Source organism: Pongo abelii, chromosome 19 (genome assembly GCF_028885655.2).
Source record: "Pongo abelii isolate AG06213 chromosome 19, NHGRI_mPonAbe1-v2.0_pri, whole genome shotgun sequence".
Classification (NCBI taxonomy): Eukaryota; Metazoa; Chordata; class Mammalia; order Primates; family Hominidae; genus Pongo; species Pongo abelii.
Genome location: NC_072004.2, coordinates 49,393,473 through 49,413,810, shown reverse-complemented (window position 1 = coordinate 49,413,810; position 20,338 = coordinate 49,393,473). Strand labels below are relative to the sequence as shown.

General features: G+C 39.6%; 1 pseudogene; it reads left to right on the top strand.

The window, feature by feature from the left end:
- Positions 1-357: 357 nt before the first annotated feature.
- On the top strand, positions 358-18,786 carry LOC100440892 (ubiquitin-fold modifier 1-like; annotated as a pseudogene).
- Positions 18,787-20,338: the final 1,552 nt, after the last annotated feature.

The window sequence follows — 20,338 nt, the reverse complement described above, 5'->3', positions numbered from 1 at the left end:
AAAAAAAAAAAAGAGCAGTTGCTATGCTCCCCCTTTAAGAGCATAGAAAAAGTAGAGCAGAGTAAACCCAAAACAAGCAGAAAAGAAGGAAATAAACAGCAAAAATCAATAAAACTGGAAACAGAAAAATGGGAAAATCAACAGAACAAACAGCCAGCTATTTGAAAAAAGACCCATAAGACTGGCAAATCTCTTGGGAGATTTACAACGAAGGAAAATAGCATATAAACTACCAATATCAGGAATGAAATGGGGGAATATCAATACAGAATGTTAGTCCAAACTGCACCATTTCGTAAGTCCCCCGCCATTTCGCAGACCTTGGTGAAAGTAAAACATTCCATGGGGGTTGGAGCCATGAGAAACAGCCTGCCTCATATTCTGCTGGGAGCAAGTGCAAGGAACACCATATTCTGCCAGAACAAGGGCCAGAACCACCTCATCCTGGGAACACATTATCAACGTTCTCCAGGGCAGCAAGCCATACTGCCCAGACCTCTTCCACCCATATCTATAAGTAACCCAACCTGTAAGCAGCAGCGGGCACTGGCATTAAGCTGGTTCCCCACTTCTGTAGGTCTTATGCTGGACATAAAGCCTGCATTTGCTGTAGAGCCGCCGCATTCCCTGTGTCTTTCTTTAACCCTTGCCTTCCTTTCAAAACCTAACACAGACCATGTAGACATCCAAAGGATAATGAGGGAATACTACAAACAACTCTGCATTCATAAATAAGACAACATGAATGAACTGCTTCCTCAAATTGAATTTGTCATTTACAAGCTCCCTAGAAAGAAGTATGTGTGCCCAGGTGATTTCACTAGAGAAGTCTGCCAAACACTTAAAAAAAGTTAACATCGATTATACATATTATTTTCCAAAAGACAGAAGAGAGAACACTTCCCAACTCATTTTGTAAATTCATTTATGGTATTACCTAATATCAAAACCAGACAAAGACAGTACAAGAAAAGAAAACCACAGACCAATAGCCCTTATAAATATGAATGTAACAACTCTTTTTTTGGTTGTTTTTTTGAGGCAGGGTCTCACTCTGTCACCCAGGATGGAATGCAGTGACATGATCACGGCTCACTGTAGCCTCAACCTCCCAGACTCAAGCCATCCTCCCACCTCAGCCTCCTGAGTAGCATGGGTCACCATCCCTGGCTTTTTTTTTTTTTTTTTTTGTAGAGACAAGATCTCACTATGTTGCCCAGGTTGGTCTCAAACTCCTGGGCTCAAGTGAGCTTCCCACCATAGCCTCCCAAAGTGCTGGGATTACAGACATGAAACACCATGCCTGACCAAAAACTCTTAATAAAATACTAGCAAATAGTATCAGCAATATAGAAAATGACTTATATACCAGGATTTATTCCAGGAATGCAAGGCTGGCTCTATTATTGGAAAATTGATCAATGTAATCCACCATCTATTACCAGGCTAAAGAAGAAAAATCTACATGACCTTGCATTTGGTGATTACTGTTCAGATGCAACACCAAAAGCATAATTCATGAAAAAAAAATAGGCCATTGGGCTTCATTAAAATTAAAACTTTCTGCCCTGAGAAAGACACTATTAAGATAATGAAAAGAAAAACCACAGATTGGGAGAAAGTACTTGGTAAACACACATCTAATAAAGACTTGTATCCCAAATATACAAAGAGTTCTAAAAACTCAATAACAAGAAAACAATCCAACTGAAATGGGCAAAAGATGTGAATAGACACCTCATCAAAGTGATTTATGGATGACAATTAAGCATACGAATAAATGACCAACATTATATGTCGGTAATTTTATTTATTTATTTATTTATTTATTTATTTATTTATTTATTTGTTTATTTTTGAGATGGAGTCCCACTGTTGTCAGCCCAGACTGGAGTGCAATGGTGTGGTCTCAGCTCAGTGCAACCTCTGCCTCCAGGGTTCCAGGAATTCTCCTGCCTCAGCCTCCCGAGTAGCTGAGATTACAGACGCCTACCACCACGCCTGGCTAATTTTTGTATTTTTTAGTAAAGATGGGGTTTCACCTTGTTGGCTAGGCTGGTCTCGAACTTCTGACCTCAGGTGATCCACCTGCCTCAGCCTCCCAAACTGTTGGGATTACAGGCGTGAGCCAACACACCTGGCTGGTAATTTTAAATCAAAACAATGAGTTACCACTATACAACTATATGGCTAAAATCCAAAAAATATATAAACAAAACCTCACAAAAAACCTGACAATACCAAACATTGGTGAGGATGTGGAGCAACAGAAACTCTCACTCATTGCTGGTTGGCAGCTTCTTACAAAAATAAACACAGTCTTACCATATGATTCAGCAATCACACTCCTGGGTACTTACATAAAAGAGTTGAAAACGTATATCCACATGCAAACCCGCACGTGGATGTTTATAGCTGCCTTATTCATAAGTGCCAAAAACTGGAAGCAATCAGGATGTCCCTCAATAGGTGAATGAATAAACAAACTGTGGTATATCCAATGGAATATTATTTCTGAGATGACCTGATCGCGGCTGCCGTCTCTCAGCCTGAACCCTGCAATGACCCTGCCAGGACTCTGCTATGTGTGGGGTTTTCAGGCCCAACCCTGCTGGGCCTAGAGGAAGCCCTGAGTGCCACCTGGATGCAGCGCCTCTGGGTGGCGGCAGGTATGGGGGGGTGGGAAATATGGTAGCCACTGGGACGGTGCAGAGGCCATTTATAGGGTGTGTAGGCCTGAGAAGGCAGGTCTACGGACGCAGGCTCGGCAGCCTGTTTAGGCCATGGAGCCACACAGATCCGGGTCCTGGGGTGACCACTCTGTCCCAGTTGGGCGAGACCTACCTAGTCCTGATGACACTGGACTAAGGCCTTAACTGCAGGAAGGTGAGTGGAGTCCCCCAAGCATGATGGGTGGAACAGTTAGCACCCATTGGTGAGGGTTGGTCTTGGTTCTACCTACCAGGAGTTGTTGTTGGAAGAATGGTACAATAACATGGTAGAATAACATGCCACATTTGGCCCATTGAAAGGCCCACCACACTTTGGGAAGATTTACTGGCCGTTTATAGAAGGCCTGTGTATTTAATATGAAAAAGCTGTTCTCAACTTTCCTCCCAACCCTTTAAAAGAAAACATTTGCTAAATCTAGCCCTTCTAGATGTAAAGAGGTTCCCGTGGTATGACAGAGTTAGAAAATCACATATCTTGTATATTCCCATTTGTTTAAAAAGAAATCATAGAAAATAAATGTCTTCTGTAGATGACTTTTTGAAATGGAGTTGTCAGACCACCTCTGGAAGTGACACCAAGAGTGACAAGTTCACATTTATTCAGGAGGTTAGAGGACATGGAGCGGAAGACCTGAGAAGGAAGAGAAGAAGGTTCTATGCCTGACTGGTTATATTTAGAAGACATTTTCATACTCTCACCATTGTTATGTGTGTGTGTGTTTTATTCACCACTACTGTATATGTAGCTGACAATGCTAAGAAGTTTTTTGAAATGTTAATATCTAGTCTTTCTAGATGTTCTGAAGTGCCGGACATTTGTTAAAATTAGAGGTAGTAAAATAACACATTTTGGTACTTTGGTGTTAAAATTCATATGAAATGTTGTTTTGGAGAGGAATGGCCAAACCACATCTTGCGTAATACACATTGTGTTTGTGTACTACTTTGGTGGGGAGGGAGAAGGAGGAAGTGTATGAGCTCTATGCCAGGGTGCTTATAGTGAGGCAAGATTAATCATTGTCTCTTATGTCTGTGCATTTTGTTTTATTTATCTATGTATATAAAGGACAAATGACTCCTAATTTACAACTTGTAGTCTTTCTGGAGAGTAAAAGAGGTTGTCAGGGTATGAAAAACATAGAGTTAGTAAACTAATATATTTAGTTTACGTTTACATTTTATAATTTACATTTTGTAATTTACATTTGCATTTTGTTTTACAATTCCTAGGAAAGATTGTCTTCTGAAAAGTTGAACATTATTGCTCACTGGGTTGATGGAGATGGGAAGGGTTTTAAGTCCAAATGTTCCTGTTTGGAAGGTTCTATCAAATTATAAATGGAACTGCCATTTATAAAACCCTACAAGCCACTCTCCTTTATAAAACCTCTACAGCCATCCCCCACTGGGGCTATCAAGCTAGTAGCAGCTTGGCAACTCTCTGGGACAGAGCTCCAAGTGGGAGGGGTAGGTTGCTGTCTTTGCTGTCTTGCAGCCCTCGCCCTTGCTGTCTCCAGGATCTGGAGACTCCCTGGAGGTCAGGGGCTGGTCTAGACTCCCAGCACAGAGCACCCACCTGATGGAAAAGTGGCCGTATTGTTCTCCATGCAGATTCTGGTCCTCACTTCTCCTCAATGGGCAGGGCTACCTGACCTGGGACTCCAGCACAACCACCTTGCCCCTGCCTGGCCACTTCAATCAGAGGCATCTCAACATTTTTTTGAGGAGGAAATCCCAGAGTCAACCTGCAATCCCTCTGCCTCTGCAGTTGCAGTGTTACCGACCTAACAGCCCTCAAGCTGGAGAAAGAAAAAAGCACCTAGTCACTATGCTGGCACTTCCAGCACACTGCAGCCACCATATGGATATAAGTCCAGCCTCTATTCCCTGGGAACTCCCATTCCCCACTCTCCGCCAGGCAGGTTCCCCAGCTCATTACTGCAGAACAGCCGCTGTAACCACAGCTGAGCATACCCACTGGTAGTGGCCCAGAATTACCCTGGGGAGAGACTTGCAGAGGCATCCAACACAGCCCCTCTGCCACTGCCACAGCAGTGGTTCTATCCCTGCTGCCCTCAGTCTGGGGAAGAAACAGAGCCTGAGGGCTGCAACCAAGCTACAGCATGCCACAGTCACTATATGGAGAAGAGGCCAGTCTCTCCTCCTGGTGAACCCTCAGCCCCCTGCTTCCCAACAAGCAGGACCCTGAGCTCATGCCAGCAGTGCGGCCACCTCACCCTACTGGCTGAACATTGCCAGTAACAGCAGCTCCATGTTACTTAGAGGTAGAACCCCCAAGGGAAACTGAAAGCCCCTCTGCCACTGCCTCTGCAGTGGTACTATTCCTGCTGCCCTCAGACTAGCAAAGGAGCAAGGACCCTAAGTACATTCTTCACACCTCCAACAAGCAGCAGTTGACCCAAGAAGAGGAAGCCAGTACATCTCCCATGCTTCCCCACCCACCCACCTGCTCATCACTAGGCAGGGATGTGAATCCAGCTTGGGCCCAAAGCACAGACCCCCCCATTCTGGGCTGATTGCACTGAGTGATTGCTGATCTGCATCTCTCTGGGGTGGAGCCTCCAGGAGACAAGCAAAAGGCCCTTGGCCATAACCACTACAAATAAGGTCCCTTCATTTGTTGCCTCTAAGTTAAGCAGGGAACATAAACCCTGAGATCACCCCAGAGCTGTGGTGGGCAGCCCGGGAGTGCCAAGACAATCTACAGCCAGAACTCAAGTGGGAGAGGAGCTCACACTTTCAGAGCATTGAGAGAGAGCACAGCTGCAGCTGTGAGGAAACACAAAAACCACATAACCGAGCAAGAGTCTATTAACTGGCCACTACGCTAAGCACCACCAACTGGACCACACCCCAAAGCTTCAGCACCAAAATACCTTGCTAACATACAATCCAGTCAAACCAAAGATAAGTCAGCTATACATAAAGACCCTGCACAAGCCTTGACCTGTGAAAACATCCAGAAAAGAAATCTTCTGAGTGTATTCAATCTACATCATAGTTAAAGGAACATCCACATGCAAAATGAGAAAGAACCAACACAAGAACTCTGGCAACTCAAATGGCCAGAGTATCTTATGTCCTCCAATCAACCATACTTAGTTCTCCAGCAAGGGTTTGTAACCACGCTGAAATGGCAGAAATATACTTCAGAACATGATAGGAACAAAGATCACTGAGATTCAGGAGACTAGCAAAACCCAATCTAATGAAACCAAGAATCACAATAAAACAGGAGCTGACAGATGAAATAGCCAGTATAATAAAGAACCTAACTGATCTGACAGAGCTGAAATAATAATTTCACAATGCGGCCGGGCATGGTGGCTCACGCCTGTAATCCCAGCACTTTGGGAGGCCGAGGCGGGTGGATCACGAGGTCAGGAGATCAAGACCATCCTGGCTAACATGGTGAAACCCCGTCTCTACTAAAAATACAAAAAATTATCCAGGCGAGGTGGCGGGCGCCTGTAGTCCCAGCTATGCGGGAGTCTGAGGCAGGAGAATGGCGTGAACCCTGGGGTGTGGAGCCTGCAGTGAGTTGAGATCGCGCCACTGCACTCCAGCCTGGGGGACAGCGAGACTCCATCTCAGAAAAAAAAAAAAATTTCACAATGCAGTGGCAAGTATTAACAACAGAATAGACCAACTTGAAGAAACAGTCTTGGAACTTGAAGACTGATTCTCTGAAATAAAGCAGTCAGATAAAAATAAAGAAAAAAGAATAAAAAGAAATGAATAAACCTCCCAGAAATATGAGATTATGTAAAGAGGCCAAAACTATGGGTCACTGGCATCCCTGAAAGGGGTGGGGAGAAAGCAAACAACTTGGAAAACATTTTTGAGAATATTTTCCAAGAAAACTTTCCTAACCTTGCTAGGGAGGCCAACAGTCAAATTCAGGAAATACAGAGAACCTCTGCAAGATTCTACACAAGAAGATTATCCCCAAGACCCATAATCATCAGGTTTCCCAAGAGAGAAATGAAAGAAAATGTTAAAGGCAGTTAGAGGGAAAGCACAGGTCACCTCCAAAGGGAACCCCACCAGGCTAACAATGGACCTCTCAGAAGAAATCCTACAAGCCAGAAGAGATTGGGGCCCATATTTAACATTCTTAAAGAAAAAAATCTTCAACCAAGAGTTTAATATCCAGCCAAACTAAGCTTCCTCAGCAAAGAAGTAAGATCCTTTTCAGATAAGCAAATGCTGAGAGAGTTCATTACCACCAGACCTGCCTTAAAAGAGATCCTGAAAGGAGCACTAAATATGGAAAGGAGAGGCCATTACCAGCAAACAGAAAAACACATGTAAGTACTTAGACTAGTGACTCCATAAAGCAACCACACAAACAAGCCAGCATAATAACCAGCTAACAACACAATGACAGGATCAAATCTACACATATCAACTTGCTAACATACTAGCCTTGAATGTAAATGGGCTAAATGCCTCATTTAAAAGGCACAGGATATCAAGCTGGATAAAAAAGCAAGAGCCAATGGTATTTTGTCTCCAAGACAACCATTTCTCAAGCACTCATTGGCTCAAAAAAAAAAAAAAAAAAGGAATGGAGGAAAATCTACCAAGCGAACGGAAATCAGAAAAAAGCAGCAGTTGCAGCCCTAATATCAGACAAAACAGATTTCCAGCCAAAAAAGATAAACAAAAAAAAAAAACAAAGAAAGGGATTACATAATGGTAAAGGGTTCAATTTAACCAGAAGACTTACCCATCCTAAATATATATGCAACCAACATAGGAGCATCCGGATTCATAAAGCAAGTTCTTAGAGACCTACAAAGAGACTTAGACTCCCACACAATAATAGTGGGAGACTTCAACATTCCACTGACAGTATTAGAAGATCATCAAGGCAGAAAATGAACAAAAATATTCAGGACCTGAACTCAATATTGGACCAAATGGATCTGATAGACCTCCACAGAACTCTCCACCCCAAAACAACAGACTATACACTTTTCTCATTGCTACATGGCACGTACTCTATAACTGACCACACAATCAGACATAAAACAATCTATGACAAAGCCACAGCAAATATCATACTGAATGGGCAAAAGCTGGAAGCATTCTCTTTGAAAACTAGCACAAGACAAGAAAGCCCCCTCTCACCACTCTTCTTCAAGATGGAAGTCCTGGCCAGAGCGATCAGGCAAAAGAAAGAAAGAAAGGGCATCCCAATAGCAAGACAGGAAGTCAAACTATCGCTGTTTGCAGATGACATAATTCTATACCTAGAAAACCCCATAGTCTTGGCCTAAAAGCTCTCTTAGCTGATAAACAACTTCAGCAAAGTTTCAGGATACAAAATCAATGCACAAAAATCACTAGCATTTCAATACACCAAAAACAGCCAAGATGAGAGGCACATCAGGAATGAAATCTCATTCACAAATGCCACCAAAAAATAAAATACCTACGAATATACCTAACCAGGGAGGTGAAAGAGCTCTACAATGAGAATTACAAAACACTGCTTGAAGAAATCAGAGATGACACAAACAAATGGAAAAACATTCCATGCTCATGAATTGAAAGAATCAGTATGATTAAAATGGCCATACTGCCCAAAGCAATTTACAGATTCAATGCTATTCCTATCCAACTACCAATAACATTTTTCACAGAACTAGAAAAAAAATACTTTAAAATTCATATCAAACCAAAAAAGAACCCAAATGGCCAAAGCAGTCCTAAACAAAAAGAACAAAGCTGGAGGCATCACGTTACCCAACTTCAAACTCTACTGTAGGGCTACAGTAACCAAAACAGCAAGGAACTGGTACAAAAACAGACACACAGACCAATGGAACAGAATAGATTCCAGAAATAATGCCATACACCTACAACCATCAGATATTTGACAAAGCTGACAAAAATAAGCAATGAGGAAAGGACTCCCTATTCAGTAAATGGTCCTGGGATAACTGGCTAGCCATATATAGAAGATTGAAACTGGACCCTTTCCTTACACTACATACAAAAATAAACTCAAGAAGGATTAAAGACTTAAATGTAAAACCAAAACTATATAAACCCTGGAATACAACCTAGGCAACACCATTCTGGACATAGGAACTGGCAAAGATTTCCTGACGAAGATGCCAAAGGCAATCACGACAAAAGCAAAAACTGACAAAGGGGATCCAATTAAACCAAAGAATTTCTGCACAGCAAGAGAAACGATCAACAGAGTGAACAGACAACATAGAGAATGGGAGAAAACATTTGCAATCTATCCATCTAACAAAGGTCTAATATCTAGCATCTATAAGGAACTTAAACAAATTTACAAGAAAAAAACAATCCCATTAAAAAGTGGGCAGAGGACATGAACAGACACTTTTGAAAAGAAGACATACATTCGGCCAACGAGCAGATGAAAAAAATTCAATATTATTTGTCATTAGAGAAATGCAAATCAAAACCACAATGAGGGCCAGGCGCAGTGGCTCACACTGTGATCTCAGCTCTTTGGGAGGCTGAGGTGGGTGGATCACTTGAGGTCAGGAATTCGAGACCAGCCTGGCCAACATGGTGACACCCCATCTCTACCAAAAATACAAAAAATTAGCTGGGCGTGGTGGTGCATGCCTGTAGTCCCAGCTACTCTGGAGGCTGAGACAGGAGAATTGCTTGAACCCAGGAGGCAGAGGTTACAGTAAGCCAAGATCGTGTCATTACATTCCAGCCTGGGTGACAGAGGGAGATCCATCTCAAAAAAACAAAAGCAAAAACAGCATGATACCATCTCACACCAGTCAGAATGGCTATTATTAAAAAATCAAAAAATAACAGATGCTGGCGAGGTTATGGAGAAATGGGAACACTTATACACTTTTGGTGAGAGTGTAAATTAGTTCAGCCATTGTGGAAAGCAGTGTGGCAATTCCTCAAAGAGCTAAAAACAGAACTACCATTTGACGCAGCAATCCCATTACTGAGTATATACCCAAAGGAATATAAATCTTTCTACCATAAAGACATTGATGCGTATGTTCCTTGAAGCACTATTCACAATGGCAAAGACATGGAATCAACCTAAATGCTCATGAATGGTAGACTGGACAAAGAAAATGTGATATATGTACACCATGGAATACAATGCGGCCATAAAAAAGAATGAGATCATGTCCTTTGCAGGATCATGAATGAAACTGAAGACGATTATCCTTAGCAAACTAATGCAGGAGCAAAAAACCAAATATGGCATGTTTTCACCTATAAGTGGGAGCTAAATAAGAACAAATGGACACAATGAGGGGAAGAACAGACACTGGGGCCTACTTGGGGCCTACTATAGCTGATGCTTTCTGGAAAGTGCAGCCTCCTGGCAGGAGGCCAACCACCACAAAAATAGAGCATTAAACCACCAAAGCTCAGGACCCTCATGGAGTCTATTGCACCCTCTGCCACCTCCACCAGAACAGGCACTGGTGAGAGACCCATAGATGGTTCACATCACAGGATTCTGTGCAGACAAACCACAGTACCAGCTCAGAGCCGGGTAGACTTGCTGGGTGGCTGGACCCAGAAGAGAGATAACAATCACTACAGCTCAGCTCTCAGGAAGCCACATCCTTAGGAAAATGGTGACAGTACTACATCAAGGTATCACCCTGTGGGACAAAAGAATCTGAAGAAAAGCCTTCAGCCCTAGACCTTCCCTCTGACAGAGGCTACCAAAATGAGAAAGAACCAGAAAACCAACCCCAGTAATATGATGAAACAAGGCTCTTCAGTACTCCCCCAAAATCACACTAGCTCACCAGCAATGGATCAAAACCAAGAAGAAATCCCTGATTTACCTGAAAAAAAAAAAAAAAAATTAGGAGGTTAGTTATTGAGCTAATCAGGGAGGGACCAGAGAAAATCCCAGCGCAAGGAAATCCAAAAAATGATAAAAGAAGTGAAGGGAGAAATACTCAAGGAAATAGATAGCTTAAAGAAAAAAACAATAAAAAATTCAGGAAATTTTGGACACACTTTTAGAATTGCAGAATGCTCTAAAAAGTCTCAGCAATAGAATTGACCAAGTAGATGAAAGAAATTCAGAGCTCACAGACAAGGTCTTTGTATTAACCCAATCCAACAAAGACAAAGAAAGAAGAATAAGAAAATACAAACAAAGCCTCCAAGAAGTCTGGGATTATGTTAAACGACCAAACCTAAGAATAATCGGTGTTCCTGAGGAAGAAGAGAATTCTAAAAGCTTGGGAAACGTATTTCAGGGAATAATTGGGGAATAATTGAAGAAAACTTCCCCAGCCTTGCTAGAGAACTAGACATCCAAACACAAGAAACACAAAGAAAACGTGGGAAATTTATTGCAAAAAGATCTTCACCTAGGCACATTGTCATCAGGTTATCTAAAGTTAAGATGAAGGAAAGAATTTTAAGAGCTGCGAGACAGAAGCACCAGGTAACCTATAAAGGAAAACCTATCAGATTAACAGCAGATTTCTCAGCAGAAACCCTACAAGCTAGAAGGGGCTGAGGCCCTATCTTCTGCCTCCTGAAACAAACGATTATCAGACAAGAATTTTGTACCCAGCAAAACTAAGCATCATATATGAAGGAAAGGTACAGTCATTTTCAGACAAACAAATACTGAGAGAATTCGCCATTACCAAGCCACCACTACCAGAATTGCTAAAAGGAGCTCTAAATCTTGAAACAAATCCTGGAAACACATCAAAAAAGAACCTCTTTAAAGCATAAATCACAGAGGACCTATAAAACAAATATACAAGTTAAAAAGAAAAACAAAAAAAAGTCCACAGGCAACAAAGCACAATGATTGCAAAGGTACCTCACATTTCAATACTAACATTGAACGTAAATGGCCTAAATGCTCCACTTAAAAGACGCAGAACCATAGAATGGATAAGAACTCACCAATCAACTACCTGCTGCCTTCAGGAGACTCACCTAACACATAAGGACTCACATAAACTTAAAGTAAAGGGGTAGAAAAAGATATTTCATGCAAATGGACACCAAAAGCGAGCAGGAGTAGCTATTCTTATATCAAAACAAACTTTAAAGCAACAGCAGTTAAAAGGGACAAAGAGAGACACTATATAATGGTAAAAGGCCACGTCCAACAGGAAAATATCACAATACTAAATATATATGCACCTAACACTGGAGCTCCCAAATTTATAAAACAATTACTAATAGACCTAAGAAATGAGATAGACAGCAACGCAATAATAGTGGGGGACTTCAATACTCCACTGACAGCACTAGGCAGGTCATCAAGACAGAAAGTCCACAAAGAAACAATGGATTTAAACTACACCCTGGAACAAATAGACTTAAAAGATACATACAGAACATTTCATCTGACAACCACAGAATATACATTCTATTCAGCACTGCATGGAACTTTCTCCAAAAGAGAACATATGATAGGCCATAAAACGAGCCTCAATAAATTTAAGAAAATTGAAATCATACCAAGCACTCTCTCAGACCACAGTGGAATAAAGCTGGAAATCAACTCCAAAAGGAACCTTCAAAACCATGCAAATACATGGAAATTAAATAACCTGCTCCTGAATAAGCATTGAGTCAAAAATGAAATCAAGATGGAAATTTAAAAATTCTTTGAACTGAATGACAATAATGACACAACTTATCAAAACCTCTGGGACACAGCGAAGGTGATGCTAAGAGGAAAAGTCTGAAAGAGCACAGACAATTTAAGGTCACACCTCAAGGAACTGGAGAAACTAGAACAAACCAAACCCAAACCCAGCAGGAGAAAAGAAATAACCAAGATCAGAGGAGAACTAAATGAAATTGAAACAAAAAAAATACAAACGATAAATAAAACAAACAGCTGGTTCTTTGAAAAGATAAATAAAATTGATAGGCCATCAGCAAGATTAACCAAGAAAGGAAGAGAAAATATAAATAATCTCATTAAGAAATGAAACAGGAGATATTACAACTGACACTACTGAAATATGAAAGATCATTCAAGGCTACTATTGTAGAAGGACAAGCTGCAGACAAAACCCCTCAGACACCGAGTTAAAGAAGGAAGGGCTTTATTTGGCCAGGAGCTTTGGCAAGACTCACATCTCCAACAACCGAGCTCCCTGAGTGAGCAATTCCTGTCCCTTTTAAGGGCTCACAACTCTAAGGGGGTCCACGTGAGAGGGTCATGATTGATTGAGCAAGCATGGGGTACATGACTGGGGGCTGCATGCACCAGTAATCAGAATGGAATAGAACAGGACAGGGATTTTCACAGTGCTTTTCTATACAATGTCTGTAATCTATAGATAACATAACCAATTAGGTCAGGGGTAGATCTTTACCAGGCCCAGGGTGTGGCGTCAGGCTGTCTGCTTGTGGATTTCATTTCTGCCTTTTAGTTTTTACTTCTTCTTTCTTTGGAGGCAGAAATTGGGCATAAGACAATATGAGGGGTGGTCTCCTCCCTTACTATGAACACTTTTACACACATAAACTAGAAAACCTAGAAGATATGGATAAGTTCCTGGAAAAATACAAGCCTCCTAGCTTAAATCAGGAAGAATTTGATACCCCAAGCAGACCAATAACAAGTAGCAAAATTGAAATGGTAATTTAAAATTACCAACAACAAAAAAAGTCAAAGACCAGATAGATTCACAGCAGAATTCTACCAGACATTCAAAAAAGAATTGGTACCAATCCTTTTGACACTATTCCACAAGATAGAGAAAGAAGGAATCCTCCTTAATTCATTCTATGAAGCCAGCATCACCCTAATACCAAAACCAGGAAAAGACATAACCAAAAAAGAAAGCTACAGACCAATACCCTTGATGAACATAGATACTAAAATCCTTAACAAAATACTAGCTAACCAAATCCAACAACATATCAAATGATTTATAGATTGTGAAGATTTTTTCCCACTCTGTGGGTTGTCTGTTTACTCTGCTGACTGTTCCTTCTGCTGTGCAAAAGCTCTTTAGTTTAATTCGGTCCCAGCTATTTATCTTTGTTTTTATTACATTTGCTTTTGAGTTCTTGGTCATGAAATCTTTGGCTAAGCCAATGTCTAGAAGGGTTGTTCCAATGTTAACTTCTAGAATTTTTATACTTTCAGGTCTTAGGTTTAAGTTCTTAATCCATTTTGAATTGATTTTTGTATAAGGTGAGAGCTGAGGATCCAGTTTCATTCTCCTACATTGGACTAGCAAATTATCCCAGCACCATTTGTTGAAAAGGGTGTCCTTTCCCCACTTTATATTTTTGTTGGCTTTGTCAAAGATCACTTGGCTGTAAGTATTTGGATTTATTTCTGGGTTCTCTATTCTGTTCCATTGGTCTCTGTGCCTACTTTTATACTAGTACCATGCTGTTTTGGTGACTATAGCCTTACAGTATAGTTTGAAGTCAGGTAGTGTGATGCCTTCAGATTTGTTCTTTTTACTTAGTCTTACTTTGGCTACGCAGGCTCTCTTTTTGGTTCCATATGAATTTTAGAATTGTTTTGTTCTAATTCTCATCCACCATGATCAAGTGGGTTTCATACCAGGGATGCAGGCATGGTTTAACATCTGCAAGTCAATAAATGTGATACATCACATAAACATAATTAAAAACAAAAATCACATGATCATCTCAATACATGCAGAAAAAGCATTCTACACAATCCAGTGTCACTTTATGATTAAAAATCTCAGCAAAATCAGCATGCAAGGGACGTACCTTAATGTAATAAAAGCCATGTATAACAAACACACAGCCAATATAATACTGAATGGGGAAAAGTTGAAAGCATTCCCTCTGAGAACTGGAACAAGACTAGGAGGCCCACTCTCACTACTCCTCTTCAACATAGTACTGGAAGTCCTAGCCAGAGCAATCACACAAGAGAAAGAAATAAAGGGCATCCAAATTGGTAAAGAGGAAGTCAAACTGTCACTGCTGACGATATGATCATTTACTTTGAAAACCCTAAGGACTCTTCAAGAAAGCTCCTAGAATGTATAAAAGAATTCAGCAAAGTTTCTGGATACAAGATTAATGTGCACAAATTAGTAGCACTTCTATATACCAACAGTGACCAAGCAGAGAATCAAATCAAGAACTCAACCCGTTTTTACAATAATTGCAAAAACAAATAAATAAATAAATAATAAATAAATAAATAAACAAAATACTTAGAAATATACCTAACCAAAGAGTCGAAAGACCTCCATAAAGAAAACTATAAAATACTGCTGAAAGAAATCATAAACAACACAAACAAATGGAAACACATCCCATGCTCATGGATGGATAGAATCAATACTGTAAAAATGACCATACAGACAAAAGCAATCTACAAATTCAATGCAATTTCCATCAAAATACCACCATCATTATTCAAAGAAGTAGAACAAAACAATTCTAAAATTCATATGGAACCAAAAAAAGAGCCTGCATAGCCAAAGTAAGACTAAGTAAAAAGAACAAATCTGGAGGCATCACACTACCTGATTTCAAACTATACTGTAAGGCTATAGTCACCAAAACAGCATGGTACTAGTATAAAAGTAGGCACAGAGACCAATGGAACAGAATAGAGAACCCAGAAATAAATCCAAATACTTACAGCCAAGTGATCTTTGACAAAGCCAACAAAAACATAAAGTGGGGAAAGGACACCCTTTTCAACAAATGGTGCTGGGATAATTTGCTAGTCCAATGTAGGAGAATGAAACTGGATCCTCAGCTCTCACCTTATACAAAAATCAATTCAAAATGGATTAAGAACTTAAACCTAAGACCTGAAAGTATAAAAATTCTAGAAGTTAACATTGGAACAACCCTTCTAGACATTGGCTTAGCCAAAGATTTCATGACCAAGAACTCAAAAGCAAATGTAATAAAAACAAAGATAAATAGCTGGGACCGAATTAAACTAAAGAGCTTTTGCACAGCAGAAGGAACAGTCAGCAGAGTAAACAGACAACCCACAGAGTGGGAAAAAATCTTCACAATCTATAAATCTGACAAAAGACTAATATCCAGAATCTACAATGAACACAAACAAATCAGTAAGAAAAAAAACAGTCCCATCAAAAAGTGGGCTAAGGACATGAATAGACAATTCTCAAAGAAAGATATACAAGTGGTGAATGAACATATGAAAAAATACTCAACATCAATAATTATCAGGGAAATGCAAATCAAAACCACAATGCGATACCACCTTACTCCTGCAAGAACTGCCATAACAAAAAAGTCAAAAAACAGTAGATATTGGCATGGATGCAGTGAACAGGGAACACTTCTACACTGCTGGTGAGAATATAAACTAGTATAGCCACTGTGGAAAACAGTGTGGAGATTCCCTAAAGAACTAAAACTGGAACTACCATTGGATCCAGCAATCTCACTACTGGGTATCTATCCAGAGAAGAAGTCATTATTTGAAAAAGATACTTGCACACGCATGTTTGTAGCAGCACAATTCGCAATTGCAAAATCATGATACCAACCCAAATGCCCATCAATCAATGAGTGGATAAAGGAACTGTGAGATATATATATATATACACACACCACTGTAGTATTCCATCATATACATATATATATACTACACAGCCATAAAAGGAATGAATTAATAGCATTTGCAGTGACCCGGATGAGATTGGAGACTATTATTCTAAGTGAAGTAACTCAGGAGTGGAAAACCAAACATTGTATAATCTCACTGATAAGTGGGATCTAAGCTATGAGGACGCAAAGGCATAAGAATGATGCGGTGGACTTTGGGGACTCTGCGGAAAGCATGGGAAGGGGACAAGGGATTAAAAGACTACAAATATGGTGCAGTGTATACTGCCTGGATGATATGTGCACCAAAATCTCACTAATCACCGCTAAAGAACTTACTCATGTAACCAAATACCACCTGTACCCCAATAACTTATGGGGAAAAAGTCCATTGCATGTTTATAAAGTAAAACCAGGTAGGAAAAATAATATTTTTATAAAAACAGGAAGAAAATAGGAGTCATAAGGAAAAGTCCTTTGTTGGTTTATTATCTATATGTTTTTGCTCCCATTTCTTCTGTGGTAGCTCTAGCGCTTACAATATGCACCTTCAACTTACCACAGTTTAATCATAGCATATGACTTTGTGAATTATGTAAGAGCTTTATAATAATACACACCCATTTCCTCTATTTCTAAAAATAAAATATTTCTATTATAAGCACCACAATACATAGTTTTATTCCTTTAAAAACTTAATTATTTTAAGAATAATTTTCAGCACAGTGCAGAAAGTCGTGCTACCCCGCAGAGTTGGCGTGTGTTCTAGATTCATCCTGGCACCACCATGTGGAAGGTTTCCTTTAAGATGGGGAAAGGATTCCCTATTTAATAAATGGTGCTGGGAAAACTGGCGAGCCATATGTAGAAAGCTGAAACTGGATCCCTTCCTTACACCTTATACAAAAATCAATTCAAGATGGATTAAAGACTTAAACGTTAGACCTAAAACCATAAAAACCCTAGAAGAAAACCTAGGCATTACCATTCAGGACATAGGCATGGGCAAGGACTTCATGTCTAAAAACACCAAAAGCAATGGCAACAAAAGCCAAAATTGACAAATGGGATCTAATTAAACTCAAGAGCTTCTGCACAGCAAAAGAAACTACCATCAGAGTGAACAGGCAACCTACAAAATGGGAGAAAATTTTCGCAACCTACTCATCTGACAAAGGGCTAATATCCAGAATCTACAATGAACTCCAACAAATTTACAAGAAAAAAACAACAATCCCATCAAAAAGTGGGTGAAGGACATGAACAGACACTTCTCAAAAGAAGACATTTATGCAGCCAAAAAACACATGAAAAAATGCTCACCATCACTGGCCATCAGAGAAATGCAAATCAAAACCACAATGAGATACCATCTCACACCAGTTAGAATGGCAATCATTAAAAAGTCAGGAAACAACAGGTGCTGGAGAGGATGTGGAGAAATAGGAACACTTTTACACTGTTGGTGGGACTGTAAACTAGTTCAACCCTTGTGGAAGTCAGTGTGGCGATTCCTCAGGGATCTAGAACTAGAAATTCCATTCGACCCAGCCATCCCATTACTGGGTATATACCCAAAGGACTATAAATCATGCTGCTATAAAGACACATGCACACGTATGTTTATTTTGGCATTATTCACAATAGCAAAGACTTGGAACCAACCCAAATGTCCAACAATGATAGACTGGATTAAGAAAATGTGGCACATATACACCATGGAATACTATGCAGCCATAAAAAATGATGAGTTCATGTCCTTTGTAGGGACATGGATGAAATTGGAAATCATCATTCTCAGTAAACTATCGCAAGAACAAAAAACCAAACACCGCATATTCTCAGTCATAGGTGGGAATTGAACAATGAGAACACATGGACACAGGAAGGGGAACATCACACTTTGGGGACTGTTGTGGGGTGGGGGGAGGGGGGAGGGATAGCATTGGGAGATATACCTAATGCTAGATGATGAGTTAGTGGGTGCAGCGCACCAGCATGGCACATGTATACATATGTAACTTACCTGCACATTGCGCACATGTACCATAAAACCTAAAGTATAATAATAATAATAACAATAATAATAATAAAAAGATCATGCTGACATCGGACACGCAGCTGCCATACAAAGTATTCAGTATACTTTGTACTTTCCTGAAAGTACACCTTTTACAGCAGTCTTAAAGTTTGCATCCAAAGAATTTAAAGTTCCTGCTGCAACAAGTGCAGTTATTACCAATGATGGAATAGGAATAAATCTTGCACAGACTGCTGGAAATGTTTTTCTAAAACAAGGTTCAGAACTGCGGATTATTCCTAGAGATCATGTGGGAAGTTGTTAAAATCCGCTACTTGGAACATAACGATTGCCTTTCAGAATAAATATTGGTATTTTTTGTTGTTGTAAAATTGAAATCAGGCATTTTACATACTATGAAAACACTGAGTCAATGAATAATGAAAGGTGACTCATCTGTCCCTTTTTGTTGTCCATACTCTTCATATGAAGAGGGAATGCATAAGAATTAAGGCTACTACTGTCACAGGAGATCATAGTCTTTGCTACCTCACAACACAAATAGGTAGTTCATTGGGGGGGAAATGAATTAGCCAACTGTGTTAACTGCAAGCTTCTGATAATTTTTTTTTTTTAGAACAATTTGGAGCATTAAAATTTACTGAATCTTATATATTCATCTGAGTTAAAAATATAAAAAGAATTATGGATCCTGGATGGCAATTTGCTTGATATCATCTGATTTGCAGACTCATAGTTTGATTTTTAATTAAATATATAGGTTATGATGAAGTCAATAGACATATCAGTGAACAATGAACTATATTAAATTTTTATCATTTACTTTTTCTAAGATTAAAACCGCATGTATTATATAAATTTCAGTTTAGTATCCACCAAAAAATTAAAATTATAATCTGACTCTTATATGTATAAATTGTTGTCTCATACCAGGTTTTAATGTTGGACTTGCAGAATCCAGTACTTGTAATGGTGGGAATTCACAACACAGTAGAAGCATCCTTTGCTGAGTTATAGATTCCTTTACCAATCTCTTTTGATACAACTTTTAAAACAAGTATCTTCAAGAAACCATTGGTGTTTTGAGGATAATGTTTCTAAATAGCGTTCAGGAGGAGAATAGTATTGCACAGCAGATCAGACGATCAAAAAAAAAAAAAAAAAAAGCTCAAGGAAATGCAGATTCAAAGTGCTGACGAGTTATATTTATTGAAGACCCAACTTTTAAGGAAGTGCTAAGATTAGTCACCCATGTGAATAAGAAGCCAGGAAAGGAAAGATGGGGAAACCCAGATGACCAGGCTTCTGTTAAGGAGGAAAGCAACAGAGGAAAACAGTGAAGGGGAACAGAAAGGTGTAGCAAAGTGTTACAGAAAAGCCAACTGGATAGACAACACTGCAGAAGGTAGAGGTTGGGGAGAACTGAAAGGGAAAACAAAATACTTGACATAGTCTTAAGTAGTAGAAGGCAATTAGAGAAAACTAAGTATCTACTGGCCTTGTCAACATACAGACTTCAAAATACCCCTTATGAGAATCCAAAGAATGATGTGTGTAAGGGAAGATTTTATTTGCCCTTCCAGAAGAAATCAGTATCTATGTAAATCTTGAAAGATGAAACCAAAGCTCATAATGATTCAGATTCAGTGCTTGCCCTGCTGTATTCTGTCTGAATGGTGAACTCTGGAAGCAGGGATTGTGTCTGTCTGGCTCTTTTTAGAGCTGGAAATGTAGTGGCTTTCATTAAATACTTGCTGTGAAGTCTCTCTAAGACCAATTATTATCTTAGCATGTTTCAGTATCTTCTCTATCATAGGCTCTAGGTTCATTGGGAAAAAAATATAAGAAAATTCAACAGACTCAGCATTTGAAGTGTGCCATTGGTAGTTGTTTATGAAGTTACCAAATATTCATATATGTGACAAATGAACAGCAGGATTATGAATTATCAAAGGAAAAAACATTTGCT